Here is a 17,435-nt window from a genome sequence, read left to right on the forward strand (position 1 = left end):
AGACAAGATCGTGCCATTGCACTAAAGCCTGGGCGACAAGAGCGAAACTCCGTCTCAAAGAAAAAAAAAAAAAATCAGGCAAGAATCATTAAAGGATGTTAAATCTAAGGAGAAATTTTGTTGAGGAGTAGAATATTTGCATAGTCTTAAAATGTCCTCTTCTAGACTGCTTATCGGTTGAAAGGTAAAAATATAGTAACTATAAAGAAATTAATCAACACTGACTGGATGGTGTCAAAATTAACATCACCAATGAGGGACACTGTATACTCTAAGAAGGACACATCATCACCTATGCAATGCTCCATCCAGGAATGCCTAAGTCTACTCATGAGGAAATGCCAGACAGATCAAAAGTGAGAAGCATTCTATTTAAAAAGCCAATGTCAAGAAAGACAAAGAGCCGGCGTGGCACCGTGCCTGGAATCCTGGCTACTCAGGAGGATCACTTGAGCCCAGGAGTTCAAGGTGCAGTGGTGCTCACAGCACCGCACTACACCCTGGATGACAGCAGAGTGAGACTCTATCTCAAAAAAAAAAAAAGAAAGGCAGACAAAGAAAGCCTGTGGAAATGTTCCAGATTCAAGGAGGCTAGAAACATGACAATTAAATACAACACCTAATCCTAGACTGAATCCCAAACTAGAGAGGGAAAAAATGCTACAAAGGATATTACTGGATTAAGTGACAAAATTTGAACGTGGATGGTAAATTAGATAAAACTATCAATGTTAAATGTATTGAGGTTGAGAACTATAACATTATTATGCAAAAAAAAAAATTTGCCAGACACAGTGGTGCACGCCTATAGTCTCAGCTGCTCAGGAGGCTGAGGGGATAGCTTGAGACCAGGAATTCAAAACTAGCCTGGACAACATAGCAAGCAAGACCCCACCCCCCCCCCCAATATTTTTAATTAAAATATTTTGAAATATTTAGGGTTAAAGGGCTATGACATGTGCAACTCACTCTAAAGCAGTTCAGAAAGATAAAAATGGAATACGAAAACAAATAGTGAAATATTAACAATAGGTGAATCTGAATAAAGGATACTATTCTTTTCTTCAACTTCTCTGTGAGTTTAAAACTACTTCCCGTAAAAATTCTCTATTGGTGCTATAACAAATTACCACAGACTTTGTGGCTTACAACAATACGAACTTATCCTACCATCTTCTGGAGGTCAGAAGTCTAACATGAGTCAGCAGGGCTGCATTCCTTGCGGAGGCTCCAGGGCAAATCATTTCCTTGAGCTTTCTAGCTTCTAGAGGCTACCTGAATGTCTTGGCTCAGAGTCACATCACTTCAATCTCCACTTTAATCGTCACCTCTCCTTCTCTGACTCTGACCTTCCTGATTTCCTCTTTTTTTTTTTCTCAGACGGAGTCTTGCTCTGTCGCCCAGGCTGGAATACAATGGCAAGATCCCGGCTCACTGCAACCTCCGCCTCCTGGCTTCAGGCAATTCTCCTACCTCAGCCTCCTGAGTAGCTGGGATTACAGGCACCCGCCACCATGTCCAGCTAATTTTGTAGACATGGGGTTTCACCATGTTGGCCAGGCTGATCTCGAACTCCTGACCTCAAGTGATCTGCCCACCTCGGCCTCCCAAAGTGCTGGGATTACATGCGTGAGCCACCGCGCTCAGCCCAACTCCCTTATAAAGACCCATCTCAACATCCTTAACTTTATCACATCTCAAAGTCTCTTTTGCCATAAAAGGTAATAGTCACCGGTTTTGGGATTATGATGTGAATATCTTTGGAGGGCCATTGTTCTGCCTGTCACATGCCCCCTTCCCAAAATGTTTTTTAAGGCATCTTTGGGGAAATACACTTGGGTGATAAAACTAAAGAAAACTAAGGATGTGATTACTGTAAAAGTTGGGACAGTGGTTACCCTTCAGGGGAAGAAGACAAAGGCAAGACAAGGAAGTCTAGGGTGCTGATAAGATTGTATCTCCAGCCTGCACGGTGGTTATAAAAGCATCCATTTGTTCTGTATCGTCTTCTGATGTGTGTTACATTTAACAATTTTGAAGTTTTTTTAGAAAAACTCTAAGCACAAGGCTGGGTGCAGTGGCTCACGCCTGTAATCCCAGCACTTTGGGAGGCCGAGGCGGGCGGATCACGAGGTCAGGAAATCGAGACCAGCCTGGGCAACATGGTGAAACCCCGTCTCTACTAAAAATACAAAAAATTAGCCAGGCCTAGTGGTGCACAACTGTAATCCCAGCTACTTCGAGGGCTGAGGCAGGAAAATCGCTTGAACCTGGAAGGCAGAGGTTGCAGTGAGCCAAGATTGCACCATTGCACTGCTGTCTGGGCAAAAGAGCAAAACTCAGTCTCAAAAAAAAAAAAAAAAGAAAAACTCTAAGCACAAATAAAAGAGGAAACAGTTTGTTTTTAAGCTTTTATAGATGTTGGGCTTTTTTTTCTTTTTTTCTTTTTCTTTTGTAGAAATGGGGTTGCGCTATGTTGACAAGGCTGGTCTTGAACTCCTGGCCTCAAGTGATCCGCTGGCCTCAGTCTCCCAAAGCGCTGGGATTACAGGCATGAGCCACTGCACCCAGTCCAATGTTGAGATGTTTTAAAGGTAAAATTACACTAGTTCCTCTAAAAATATATATTATATATATTATATATAATATTTTTATATTATATATTATATATAATACATATTTTTATATTATGTATTATATATTTTATATTATATATTATATATTATATTTTTATATATTTTATATTTTATATTATATATTATATTTTATATTTGTATATTATATATAATATTTTTATATTATATATTATATATTTTTATATTATATAGTATATATTATATTTTATATTATATATTATATATTATATTTTTATATTTTATATTATATATTATATATTTCTTTTTTTATATATAAAATATAGTGACTAGAGAGAGAAAAATGAGGGAAAGAAATGCCCTGTCACTAGCATGCCAAATCAAGACTTAACTAGTAGAGCCAGACTCAATTCTACAGGCCTGAAAGTGCACACAAGTACCTTTCTAGACCTGGAAATGACTAGGAAACATAAGGGGAAAATGGCCTAATGGTTTAAAATTCCCAGCTTACTATCTCAGTCACTTTGATATTCCATTGCTCTTTCTTCCTTTTTCTTTCTCTTTATTCTTCAACTTTCTCTTGCATAAATTTGCCCTAATACCCAGCTAGAAAAAGGAAGTTCTACAACTTTGCTTTCCCTGCCTTACCCTTTGGGAGCCTAGCACTCTAGTCAACTTGAGTTTACTTGCCAAGAAAACACCAAGTACTGGGAAACAAAACACACAGAAGGCAATGGAGCAAGACAAGGTACAGACAGGACACCTAAGGGTCACACGATCGAAAGTCCTTTTTGGAATTATGAGTCATAAGGGTTCAAATAATCCTTTACTATAGACTATATAATTTACAAGTAACTCCACTGGACAGTCTTTTAATGAATGGAGAAACGCTCTAAATTCTGCCCTACCTCACAATGCCATCTACCAAGAGAAACTTTTCTCTTACTGAATTATCTAAATTTAATTTGGAACCAAACAATCTTCAAGGCAACGGCATAAATCTCTAGAGCCACTGTTTTTCTTTGCTCGGAATATATCATATTCCTGCCGCAAGCCCATTCACTGAGATGAATGAAGACCAACCAACATCAAATTCTTTACTGCAGGGGTTTAATTACACTGGGCCCTGCTCCAAGTTCGCCATTACTTGGAGCTGGAACTATCTTACTCCATTAGGCTGGCCACCCAGGCTGGCGCCTGAAAGTTCTAATGGATTGACCTTCCACCCAGCAGGGAGAAGCAAAGGGTGAAGTAACAGGAATTTCCTGGGGCAGTTTTGTTTATGAAAATAAACATGTTTCTTTATGACTAAGTCACAACATCACTAAGCCTCAGTTTCTTTCTTGTTAAATAAGGCCTCATCCATGCATGCGAAAGCTTCCTCTAAAGAAAACTTATGTACATGCCTAAGTCACAGTTCACCGAGTTCAAGGTCATGTCCTGACTCATCAGTCCTGAGTGCATGGACCTTAGCCCTCTCATTCAAACTGCAGCTCATGATTTACCACTAGCAGTCACCACATCATCACAGGCCCTTCACTGGCATCACTTTTAATCCAGCACCCTGGGCTCGAGTGGGGCAGAACTGCTAATAATACTATCAGTAGGAACAATTAACAAGACATAATAAAATCTACACATATCAAGCTTGGGGAAAAGGGCAGTAGACAGCAGTATGGATTGGTCCATCATGAAGCATTCTCTGCTTCCTTAAAGCTCAACCATCCTTTCCATGAGATGGGATACAACACAGGTGCAACTGCCAGAGCTGTCAGCAAGTAGAAGGGAGGCCTCTCTCCAGACATAGACCTGTAAGCTCACACTCCACTACATGCTAGTGAAGAATCTGATCCAAATGTGTAGCACCCAGAATGTAAATAATTTATAGCTCTCTGCCTTGGTGGTACATGCCAATTGCCAGAGACAAAAAATAATTCTCAAATCATATTCACATATATCATCTTTTAGGAACTCCAGGTATAACAAACGTTTGTGCCTTTAACCTGGAGTAGAGAGCCTAGGGTTCTAATTCTAACTTTGTCACAAACCAGCTGTAATTAGGCAAGTCATGTCACTTCTCTAGCCTCGGCTTCCTCCTCTGTAAAATAAGGGAGGTGGCCTGGTTTACCTGTAAGTCAAAGGACCTACAAACTTTTTACATGTTCCCACAAAACCTAAATAATTATCTGCTAACAAAATAGATTATGTGTGAGGGATCTACCAATTCACTTTCTGATATTCTACGCAAAGAAAAGGAGAAAATATGCATGCTTCCCCTATACTCGTTGTATTTTCTTTCTTTTTTTATGGCCAAATCTTGTAGAATTGTTTCTGGGCAGGTGATATGAAGTTCATTCATCTAAAGAAGTTATTCAAATAAGGCAAAGTGATGAAAAGAGCATTTGGCTGTGCAACCAGACAGGCCTATGTTCAAATTCTGCCACCTATCAGCAGCATGACCCTAGGTGAGTTACTCAGTTGCTATGAAGCTTAATTTCATCATCTATAAAACAGACAATACTTCTGTCTCAGGTTTGCTCTGCAGATTAAATGAAACACATATGAAGTCTCTGGCACACAGTAGTATGGAATAAATATAAGCTTCCCCCTCTTCCTTTTTACATGACTGTGCAGCACTAGACAAATGCCATCTTTGCTCTCCCTTTTAAAGCAGCACTGGAAGCTAAATTAGGCTCTGCTGAGTCATTTCCATTATTCTTTAAGAATGTTCAGAAAAGCTGACTTTGATTTGCAAGTCACTATGTGTTATTAATGAAATACTGTGTTAAGCTGTATAAGCTTTAGAAAAAAGAGTTTTGTTTCTCCTGGCTTATAAATTCTATTTATTCATACATAATTACAAGAAAGTGGAGAGGTTCTTAAAACGTGGACAAACATTCAAGCATGGGCTTTTATACTGACCAGAGAAAAGAACTTCTCATGCATTGTCTAAAGATCTTTACCCATTAAAGAGGAGTGAAGAGCATCTCCCCTCACTAAAGGATGCACCACCCCACTTACCTTAGATGAGCACAAAGAATCCTTCAGCCTACTCTTCTAAAAACTTCACTATTCCTCCATAGTTACTTGAAAGCACTAGTTAGCAAGGCATCTACTCAACTTACATTTATTCCCAAAGACAGACCCTGGTTCCTCTCACGTTTCTGATGGGTTAATAGCGCAAGAGAGATCTGTTGCTGCTTCTTAATGCCACTCCTTCCTTCCCCTCCATTTTGTAACCCATGGGATTACTACAAGTCTTACTTTGTACAGCAATAATTACAACAATTATAACAATAACATTCATTCGGCACTATGTGCCATGCTCTGCTCTAAACACCTTAAACTTATTAACTCATTTACTCTTCATATCAACACTGTAACATTAATACCATTATTATCCCCACTTCAGAGCAGAACTCTGAAATATCTTTGGAATATATCCCCTCCTGAATATGCCACAAACCCTAGTCTTCTTTCAATAGACAGTATCGATAGCCTCCCAACTGGTACCTGCCTTGGTGCCCAACTCCTTACCTCTCAAGACATCCTCCACACTGCCTTCAATTTTTTTTCTATGGTGCTAAGTTCATCACAGTCCTTGCTTAAAATCTTAACTAGTTTGTTTCTTTCTTTCTTTTGGAGACAGGGTCTCGCTCTGTCACCCAGGCTAGAGTGCAGTGGCACAATCATGGCTACTGTAACCTCTATCTCTGGACTCAAGCAATCCTCCTCCCACATCAGCCTCCCAAGTAGCTGGGACCTCAGGTACACACCACCATGCCTGGCTAATGTTTTTTATTTTTTGTGGACACGGAGTTTCATTATGTTGCCCAGGCTGGTTTCAAACTCCTGGACTCAAGGGATCCTCCCACCTCAGCCTCCCGAAGTGTTAAGATTACAGGTGTGAGCTACCATGCCCAGCCTTAACTATTTTCTTACTCTCTATAGGATATTACATTCAAAATCCTTAACCCACACAGGAGCTTTCACAACTTGGGTGCCATGTCATTTCCACTCTTAACTCCTACCTCTTCCTTACTCTACCTCTTTCTAAGTACCAGCCTTAACAAATTCCTCACTCTCCCCTGAATACCTCACAAGTGACATTTCCTCTGTGCAGAATGCTCCCTGCCCCCATTTGCCAGCCTGGCACAAACTCCTGTCCCTTCCAGACTGTTCAATTGTCAACTCCCTTATCAAGCCTTCTCCAACCACTACAGAATTTCTCCTCTGGGTACACACTGCACTTATCTAGTAGCACTTATCTCACAACACGGTACCTATTTCTGGAAGAAGTCTATTTCCCACACCCTAGAGTATGGGATCCTTAAGAGTAGAGTCCATTGTTGGCACATAATATGTCCTATATGTTATATATACCTGGTATAAAGTAGACATTTAATAACTAGTGCATGAATCAATAAGACACAAAAACCTGTTCAAAACTAGTATCTCCACCGAAATGGGACAATATATGAATCTTGTAAATATTTCCTTTTCTTACTTTCCTACCCAACTTGGTAGGTTTTACAATCAGAACTTGGGGCTTTTTACAATTTTCCTTACAACCAAAGACAACTATCCCATCTTCATTCTAAATCAGTTCAAAAGATAACTACAAATCCTACAACTACCCTTAAACATGAAAAATCCTAAATTATACACTAAAGCTTTTATATAAACATTTTCTTCTTCAGTGACTAATACTAACTGGAAAAAAAATCCTGCCTGAGGGAGTTAGGGGGATGCAGACCCATTACCCATTCTGCCCAGTGTAAGCCTCCATGTTACAGTATGAGCAGAATTATGTAGTTTCTGCAGCTATAACTGATTCAGGTTCTTTAGGCAGCCTGAGAAATCCCCTGTTGCTTCAGATGGATCTATAAGCCTTCAAATGTTCCACTGCACATGGTTTTGAATTACCGTTTTTCATTACTGATGTGCTTTCTACTGGACCCTGCTGTGAGATAAAGTGGAATTATAGCAGCATTACTAGCTAAAAAATGATTGAGAGATATACAAGGTTGTAATATACTTCTTGAACTTGTAGGCAATGAGACATCTTTGAATCTTAATGCAAGAGACGAAAGAATGAAAAAATAAGGTGCAGCTTATCTGCAGATCACACAGATGAAGAATACCTTGCTAATGTCTGTGAGCAGCTAAATCCTACATTAAATACTCAGGATTAGGGAACTGAAGCACAGGGATGATAGTGATAATGTCTGCAGTCAAACAATATTTCTTATATAACAGATGAACACAAAGAAAGGTGACTTCAGGGAATGCTATCCTAAAAGGTAAATTCAGTTAACATGAAGAGCCAAGGGTGAGGTCAAGGACAAGTCTGCTACCAAACAAAGAGGAAAAAGAGGCTGACTGTTTTAAAGGAAGAAAGAATTATGTTCAAGGAAGGATGATCAGAAGGATAGAATGAGACCTGAGCATAGAAAAGTTGCCTGTTGTACCAAAAATGTGACCTTCACAACAACGTTTAACAATGAAAATTAATAGCTGTGATAGAATTCTCAGACTGACCCCTAATGACCTTTTACCCTGGTATAATCCAGGTTGTAGGTGGACCCTGTGGCTGTGATAATGTATGAATCCTACAAATTATATTATGTTCTATGGTACAGCGGACTTTAAGAGAGAGAGATTATCCCAATGAGACTAATCTATACCCATGAGCTGTTTAAAAAGCAGAGTCTTTGGCTGGTGGCAGAAGTCAGATCTGACATGAGAAGGATTTGGTGAAGCCAGAGCAGTCACGTGTCAAGGAAACGGCACTTTCAGACGTATAGACACAAGGATCTGAATTCTGCCAACAACCTGAATGCACATGGAAGTTGATTCTTCCCAAGAGCCTCCAGATGAGATACCAGTCTGGTCAACATCTTGATTTTGGCCTTGTGAGACCCTAAGCAGACAACCCAGTCCAGCCCACTGGGTCTTCCGACCTGCAGTACTATGAAACTACCAGAGAACTGTGAGATGATACATGGGTGTGGTTTTAGGCTGCTACGATTGTGGTAATTTTTTACACAGCAATAGAAAACTCATAAGGTAGGGTAAACTATAACCTGATATTTCAACAGAATCTTTCATATCAGAGATCCCAAAAGCACTTGATGTATTTGACATAAGCTATAAAGAAAAATAAATTTACCTTCTCAAAAAAAGAAATAAACATTAATAATATCAATTTTTTTTTTCCAGAAGATGAAGAGTCTCACCTTCTTAAGTCCTGAACCAGGACTGAAGGCAGACATCTTAATGAACACGTCCTTAGATAATATCTGATCCATATGACACTTCTTTTCAACAGTTCGGGAAGAGCATATGATTTGAATAATAACCCAAGCAAAAGTGGAAAGCTCTGCTGCTTGTTTTTGTTGTTGTTGTTGTTTCCTGAGACAGGATCTTGCCTTGTTGTCCAGGCTGGCTAATTTTTGTATGTTTTGTAGACACAAGTTTTGGTCGCCCAGGCTGATCTCAAACTCTTGGGCTCAACTGATTCACCTGCCTTGGCCTCCCAAAGTGATGGGATTACAGGTGTGAGCCACTGCGCCCGGCCTGCTGCTCTTTTTTAAACCCTCAAATACTGTCCAAATTATTACCAAATTCCAGTCAAGGCTGTTCTCACTTGAAAATGCCTGCTGAAAGATTGGTATAGTTCGTTAGCAGTTGGTCAGTTGATTAGCAAGCAACCATCAAAATGTCTTCAATTGTTTAACAGGATATTTTTTTTCCCATTCAAATAACTTTTCCTCAGTGACCCCTAGGACTGTCAACTATTTGTTCTATTGGATTAGAGCAGATGCTAGATCCTACTCAACTTCGTATCACTGCTCTACTTAACACTGTGGCATCCACTAGCTGTGGCACCTTAGGCAAGTTACTCTCTCTAAGCTTCCATTCCTTCATCAGTGAAATGAGATATAAATACCTACCTCATAGGGAGGGACTGAAGATTAAACAAAATGAACATAGCAGACATTTAGAACACTGTCTAGCAAAATACAAAGCTCAATACATATTTGCTATTTTATACATCACTCAATTATCAATTGAGTGAATAAAAACAGTGGGACACTCAAGCTAATTTACAATATTATAGATTACTAGCAGAAAAAAAATGCATGAACAGCAGCTTTATTCATAATATCCCGTAAGTGGAAACAATCCAAATGTTCCAGTGGTGAAACTCAACTATTTTTAAAAAAACATAAAAATACTAATGACAGAAAAGAAAAATACTTTTAAAAGAACCGGCCGGGTACGGTGGCTCACACCTGTAATCTCAGCATTTTAGGAGGCCAAGGCAGGTGGATCACTTGAGGTCAGGAGTTTGAAACCAGCCTGGCCAACATGGTGAAACCCCATCTCTACTAAAAATATACAAAAATTAGCCAGGCATGTTGGCACATGCCTATAATTCCAGCTAACCAGGAGGCTGAGGCATAAGAACTGCTTGAACCCAGGGAGCAGAGGTTGCAGTAAGCCAAGGTTGTGCCACTGCACTCCAGCCTGGGCAACAGAGCGAGACCCCATCTTAAAAAGAAAAAAAGAAAAAAAAAAGAACCAAATGGAACTTCAAGAGATAAAAAAATAAAAGAGCTACCCAGGCACGGTGGATCACACCTGTAATCCCAGCACTTTGGTAGGCCTAGGCAGGCAGATCACTTGAGGCCAGGAGTTCAAGACCAGTCTTACAAATATGGTGAAACCTTGTCTCTACTAAAAATACAAAAATTAGCCAAGTGTGGTGGTGTGTGCCTGTAATCCCAGCTACTCAGGTGGCTGAGGCACAAGAATCACTTGAACTCAGGAGGCGGAGGTTGCAGTGAGCCGAGATCGCACCACTGCATTCCAGCCTGAGCAACAGAATGAGACTCTGTCTCAAAAAATATATAAAAATCAAAAATCAAAATTGATAATTCCATCAAATGGGATTAACAAAAGATTAGACACTTCAAAAAAAAAAATCAGTGAACTTGAAGACACATCTATAGAAACTATACAACCTGAAGCAGCCTGGGTGAGGGGATCAGTCATACCCAAACCTCAGCATTATATAATATACCCATGTAACAAGCCTATACATGTACCTCCTGAATCTAAAATAGAAGCTGATTCCAAAGAATTGAGTTCAGTTCAAGGCAGCTTCCCTGTTCTGTTAACGAAACTTTGGGACATTGAAATGGGCTACGGGAGATGATTGGTTCAAAAGCATTATTCTATTCATTTGCCTCTCTTTTTTTTTTTTTTTTTTTTTTTTTGGAGACAGAGTCTCACTCTGTCACCAGGCTAGAGTGCGGTGGCACGATCTTGGCTCACTGCAACCTCCACCTCCCTGGTTCAAGCAATTCTCCTGCCTCAGCTTCCCGAGTAGCTGGGACTACAGGCACGCACCACCACGCCCAGCTAATTTTTGTATTTTTAGTGGAGACAGGGTTTCACCACGTTGGCCAGGATGGTCTCGATCTCTTGACCTTGTGATCCACCCGCCTCAGCCTCCCAAAGTGCTGGGATTACAGGTGTGAGCCACCACGCCCGGCCTATTTGCCTCTCATCTTACAAAAATGCCTGCTTGAGTCTAATATATCAACAGTTAAAGATGCCTAGAAGAGATGGGACTGAAGAGGCTGAAGACTTACTGAGCTTGGACTAACAGACAAGTTACATTCAGTTTTAGGAAGTCAGGTCTGATGAACTAAGATAAAAAGAAACTGAATTATTTTCATACATGGTTGCTTTTCAGAAATAAAAACAAAATAGAAGCTGAAATTTAAAAAACAAACAGATTTTAACATTATAAAATTGTAAAAACAAAAATTTTGAACAATAAAGGAATATTTAATTTTTTTCTTTTTTTTTCATGAACCATACATGAGACTTAAGGAATATTTAACTATTTTTGGAAAACTGAAGCAGAGAAAAAAAAAACGTCTGGACAGAATCTCAGTAACTTGTGCACCAATATCAAGTGATTTTTTTTTTCTGAGATGGTCTCACTCTGTTGCCCAGGCTGGAGTGCAGTGGCACCATCTCAGCTCATTGCAACCTCCACCTCCCGGGTTCAAGCGATTCTTGTGCCTCAGCCTCCCGAGTACCTGGGATTATAAACGTGTGCCACCACACCCAGCTAATTTTTGTATTTTTAGTAGAGATGGGGTTTCACCATGTTGGCCAGGGTGGTCTCAAACTCCTGACCTCAAGCGATCCACTCACCTCAGCCTCCCAAAGTGCTGGGATTACAGGTGTGAGCCACTGCACCCGGCCTCAAGTATTCTGATACACATGTAATCAGGGTTCCAGAAGGAGATGAGAAAAAAAGGAAAGAAAAGACATTCGAGGAAATAATGACTGAAAATTATACAAAACTGGAGTGAAACAGCAAGAAAGGAGACTAGGAAGTTCTAGGCCCTCATTCCCCCATGGACATATCAAATAACAACATACAGACCAAAGTAGCTTTGGAAGAACCCTAAAAACCAGTTAAGAAGTTGCAGGAACCAAACATACACCTAACCATGAAAAGGTCACACTTCAAAGTGGTAGAAAACTTTGTGCCATTTTCATTCATCCTTGCCCCACTCAATCTGTCCCACCTTGTCCCACCACTGGGAAGAAGCTACCCAATTTCCAGCTCTTCCCTCAGGATGGAGCAAAAATAGAACTAGCTTCAATGTTCTGGCTTGTGTGGGGCTGCCTGAGGGACTGGTTGCTGTCTCACCTGACTTGGAGGGCTAATGGGAATGGTGGCACAGTCTGGATATCAGGCTGGAGGCCATTGAAAGCAGTGGCAGGCGCCACGGCAGGGTTGTTTAACAACAACAAAAAAAGGCTAGATACTATATGGGATAAATATATATAAGGAAAAAAGTCTAAAGAGGACTGTATTATTTTTCAATTAAGTCAATAATATAAAATTCAGAAAGGGTATGAAAATGTTCCTGCTAAAAGAGGTTGAAGAGACATAAAAACTTAAGCTGGGTATGGTGGCTCACATCTATAATTCCAACACTTTGGGAGGCTGAGGCCAGAGGATCACTTGAGGCCAGGAGCTTGAGACCAACCTGGTCAACATAGCAACACCCTGTCTCTAAAAGAAAAAAAAAAAAGAGAGAGAGAGAGACAAAAAACTAAATGCAATGCCTGACCTTACCCTGGATCTTGTACTGAGGGGGGAAAATATTATAAAGGACAGTATCAGATCATATGCCATTAAAGCTTATACTTTCTTATGGTATATTCCTTATACTATCTTTATACAAATTTTTCTACATTGAAATTATTTCCAATAAAAAAAAAAGGCTGCCAGATAAGAATGACAAAAAATTTCTTTTTTTTTTTTTTTTTTTGAGACAGAGTCTCACTCTGTTGCCCAGGCTGGAGTGCAGTGGTGCAATCTCAGCTCACTGCAACCTCCACCTCCTAAGTTCAAGCGATCCTCCCTGCCTCCGCCTCCTGAGTAGCTGGGATTACAGGCACCCGCCACCATACAGGACTAATTTTTGTATTTTTGTAGAGATGGGGTTTCCCCATGTTGGCCAGCCTTGTCTCGAACTCCCGACCTCAGGTGATCCACCCACCTCAGCCTCCCAAAGTACTGGGATGACAGGTGTGAGCCACTGAGCCCAGGCAACAACAAATTTCTTATTAGAAACTATACCTGGCCAGCTATAGTGGTTCACACCTGCCATCCCAGCACTTTGGGAGGCTGAAGCAGTTGGATTGCTTGAGCCCAGAGAAGTTTGAGACCAGCCTGGGCAACACAGCAAAGGCCCATCTCTACAAAAATTAGCTGGGCATGATGGTACAGACTTATAGTACCAGCTACTCGGGAGGCTGAGGCAGGAAGATTGCTTGAGCCCCAGAGGTGGAGGTTGCAGTAAGCCGAGATTGCACCACTGCACTTCAGCCTGAGTATCTGAGTGAGACCATGTCTCAAAAAAAAGTTTTTCAATAAAAAATAAAATAAAGAAACTATACATGCCAGAAGACAGTAGAATTATATGTTCACAGTCCTAGAAGAATAAACTACTTAGAATTCTATAATCAGTAAAAATCTTTCAAAAAAGAAGGTGAATTAAAAAATTTTTCAAACAAATAAAAGCTGAGAGAAATTATTTCCCACAGATCTGAACTATAAGAAATGTTAGGCTGGGCACGGTGGCTCATGCCTGTAATCCCAGCACTTTGGGAGGCTGAGGAGGGCAGATCGCCTGAGGTCAGGAGTTGGAAACCAGCCTGGCCAACATGGTGAAACCCCATTTCTACTAAAAATATAAAAATTAGCCAAGTGTGGTGGCATGCACCTGCAGTACCAGCTACTCGGGAGGCTGAGACAGGAGAATCGCTTGAACTGGGGAGGCGGAGGTTGCAGTGAGCTGAGACTGCACCACTGCACTCCAGCCTGGGTAACAGAGCGAGACTCCGTCTCAAAAAATAAATAAATAAATAAAACCCTCAATCCAAAAAAAAAAAGCGGTACAAAGAAGAGATGAACAGAAACAAACATGAACAAAGAAGACCAAAAAAAAATAAAGAAGAGACAGAGAGAAATAAAGAATAAGATGGTAGATTTAAACTCACCCATAGCTAGAATTACATTAAATGTAAATGTTCTATCTACTCCAGTTAAAAGGTAGAGATGTCAGACTGCAATTTAAAAATAAGAAACAATACCTAACTATATGCTGTCTAAAAAGAAACCTGTTTTGAATATAAAGATACAAATATGTTAAAAGTAAAAGGATAGAAATAGATATATAGTGTAAACACTAATCAAAAGAAGGTTAGAATGGTTATATTAACATCAAAAAAGTAGACCAGAACAAGGAACATTATCAGGAATAGAGAAAGATATTTCATAACTATAAAAGGATCTTATCAAGAAGGTGTGGAAAAAACTGGTAGAACTGAAAAGAGAAATAGATGAATCCACAGTTACAGGTGGAGATTTCAACACTCCTCTCTCAGCAACTAAAAGAACAAGTAGATACAAAATCAGTATGGATACAGAGGTTGCAGTGAGCCAAGATCACGGCACTTCAGCCTGGGTGACACAGCAAGACTCTATCTCAAAAAAAAAAAAAAAATTTATAACACAATAGTAACAAACAAAAAAAATTTTAAATAAGCAATATCACACACTTTTTAAAAAAAGGTTAAAATGGTAAATTTTATGTTATGTATATTTCACCACAAAAAGAAAAGCTAAAATACCATCAACAACAACAAAAATAGACAAAATATTTGAACAGGTACTTCACAAAGGCAGATACACAAATGGCCAATGAGCACATGAAAAGATGCTTCGCAGCATCAGCCATGAGGGAAATGTATATAAAAACCACAATGAGCTACCATGATGAGATGCCCACTAGAGAGGGTTAAATTAAAATAAGATAGACATCACTAAGTGTTGGTAAGAATGTGGAGCAACCTAAACTCTCACACATCATTTGTAGCAGTGTAAAAGGGTACAACCACCTTGGGAAAAGATCTGACAGTTTCCTATTAAACTAAACATACACCTGCACATAATCCAACAATTACACTATTAAGTATTTACCCAAGAGGTATAAAAACATATACTGAACACAAAGAACACATAAATTTGGCACAAATTTATAATAGCCAAAGACTAGAAACCATCCAAACATCTATCAGAGTTGAATAGATAAAGAAATCTCCAGCTATAAACAATCCAAACATCTATCAGCGTTGAATGGATAAAGTGGTACATTCATGCAAAGAAATACCACTCAACAGCCCTCTCCCTCTCCCTCTCCCTCTCCCGTCTCCCTCTCCCTCTCCTTTCCACGGTCTCCCTCTCATGCCGGGCCAAAGCTGGACTGTACTGCTGCCATCTCGGCTCGCTGCAGCCTCCCTGCCTGATTCTCCTGCCTCAGCCTGCCGAGTGCCTGCGATTGCAGGCGCGCGCCACCACGCCTGACTGGTTTTCGTGTTTTTTTGGTGGGGACGGGGTTTCGCTGTGTTGGCCGGACTGGTCTCCAGCTCCTAGCCGCAAGTGATCCGCCAGCCTCGGCCTCCCGAGGTGCCGGGATTGCAGACGGAGTCTCATTCACTCAGTGCTCAATGGTGCCCAGGCTGGAGTGCAGTGGCGTGATCTCGGCTCGCTACGGCCTCCACCTCCCAGCCGCCTGCCTTGGCCCCCCAAAGTGTGGAGATTGCAGCCTCTGCCCGGCCGCCACCCTGTCTGGGAAGTGAGGAGCGTCTCTGCCTGGCTGCCCATCGTCTGGGATGTGAGGAGCCCCTCTGCCTGGCTGCCCAGTCTGGAAAGTGAGGAGCGTCTCTGCCCGGCCGCCATCCCACCTGGGAAGTGAGGAGCGCCTCGTCCCGGCCGCCATCCCATCTAGGAAGTGAGGAGCATCTCTGCCCGGCAGCCCACCGTCTGAGATGTGGGGAGCGCCTCTGCCCCGCCGCCCCGTCTGGGATGTGAGGAGCGCCTCGGCCCGGCCGCGACCCCGTCTGGGAGGTGAGGAGCGTCTCTGCCCGGCCGCCCCGTCTGAGAAGTGAGGAGACCCTCTGCCTGGCAACCGCCCCGTCTGAGAAGTGAGGAGCCCCTCCGCCTGGCTGCCACCCCGTCTGGGAAGTGAGGAGCGTCTCCGCCCAGCAGCCACCCCGTCCGGGAGGGAGGTGGGGGTCAGCCCCCCGCCCGGCCAGCCGCCCCGTCCAGGAGGGAGGTGGGGGGCTCAGCCCCCCACCCGGCCAGCCGCCCCGTCCGGGAGGTGAGGGGCGCCTCTGCCCGGCCGCCCCTACTGGGAAGTGAGGAGCCCCTCTGCCCAGCCAGGAGCCCCTCTGCCCAGCCAGCCGCCCCGTCCGGGAGGGAGGTGGGGGGGTCAGCCCCCCACCCGGCCAGCCGTCCCGTCCGGGAAGGAGGTGGGGGGGTCAGCCCCCCGCCCGGCCAGCCGCTCCGTCTGGGAGGGAGGTGGGGGGGGTCAGCCCCCCCGCCCTGCCAGCCGCCCCGTCCGGGAGGGAGGTGGTGGGCTCAGCCCCCCGCCCGGCCAGCCGCCCCGTCCGGGAGGGAGGTGGGGGGCTCAGCCCCCCGTCCGGGAGGTGAGGGGTGCCTCTGCCTGGCCGCCCCTACTGGGAAGTGAGGAGCCCCTCTGCCCAGCCAGGAGCCCCTCTGCCCAGCCAGCTGCCCCGTCCGGGAGGGAGGTGGGGGGCTCAGCCCCCCGCCCGGCCAGCCGCTCCGTCCGGGAGGGAGGTGGGGGGTGGTCAGCGCCCCCTCCCGGCCAGCCGCCCCGTCCGGGAGGGAGGTGGGGGGGTCAGCCCCCCGCCCGACCAGCCGCCCCGTCCGGGAGGGAGGTGGGGGGCTCAGCCCCATGCCTGGCCAGCCGCCCTGTCCGGGAGGGAGGTGGGGGGGTCAGCCCCCCGCCTGGCCAGCCACCCGGTCCGGGAGCTGAGGGGCGCCTCTGCCCGGCCGCCCCTACTGGGAAGTGAGGAGCCCCTCTGCCCGGCCACCACCCCGTCTGGGAGGTGTACCCAACAGCTCATTGAGAATGGGCCATGATGACGATGGCGGTTTTCTGGAGTAGAAAGGGGGGCAAGGTGGGGAAAAGATTGAGAAATCGGATGGTTGCCATGTCTGTGTAGAAAGAAGTAGACATGGGAGACTTTTCATTTTGTTCTGTACTAAGAAAAATTCTTCTGCCTTGGGATCCTGTTGATCTATGACCTTACCCCCAACCCTGGGCTCTCTGAAACATGTGCTGTGTCCACTCAGGGTTAAATGGATTAAGGGCGGTGCAAGATGTGCTTTGTTAAACAGATGCTTGAAGGCAGCATGCTCGTTAAGAGTCA

General features: G+C 43.2%; 1 protein-coding gene and 1 non-coding gene across 7 annotated transcripts in view; one reads left to right on the plus strand and one right to left on the minus strand.

Moving 5' to 3' along the window:
• The window catches only part of ASCC1 (activating signal cointegrator 1 complex subunit 1), a 129,493-nt gene that overhangs the window by 78,396 nt on the left and 33,662 nt on the right, over positions 1-17,435 (minus strand). The window lies entirely within an intron of this gene.
• Positions 10,734-10,865, plus strand: LOC112441077 (small nucleolar RNA SNORA36 family). Its single transcript, XR_003029055.1, has one exon. It is a non-coding gene; the product is annotated as a small nucleolar RNA SNORA36 family (small nucleolar RNA).

The sequence above is a fragment of the Pan paniscus genome, chromosome 8, assembly GCF_029289425.2.
Source record: "Pan paniscus chromosome 8, NHGRI_mPanPan1-v2.0_pri, whole genome shotgun sequence".
Classification (NCBI taxonomy): Eukaryota; Metazoa; Chordata; class Mammalia; order Primates; family Hominidae; genus Pan; species Pan paniscus.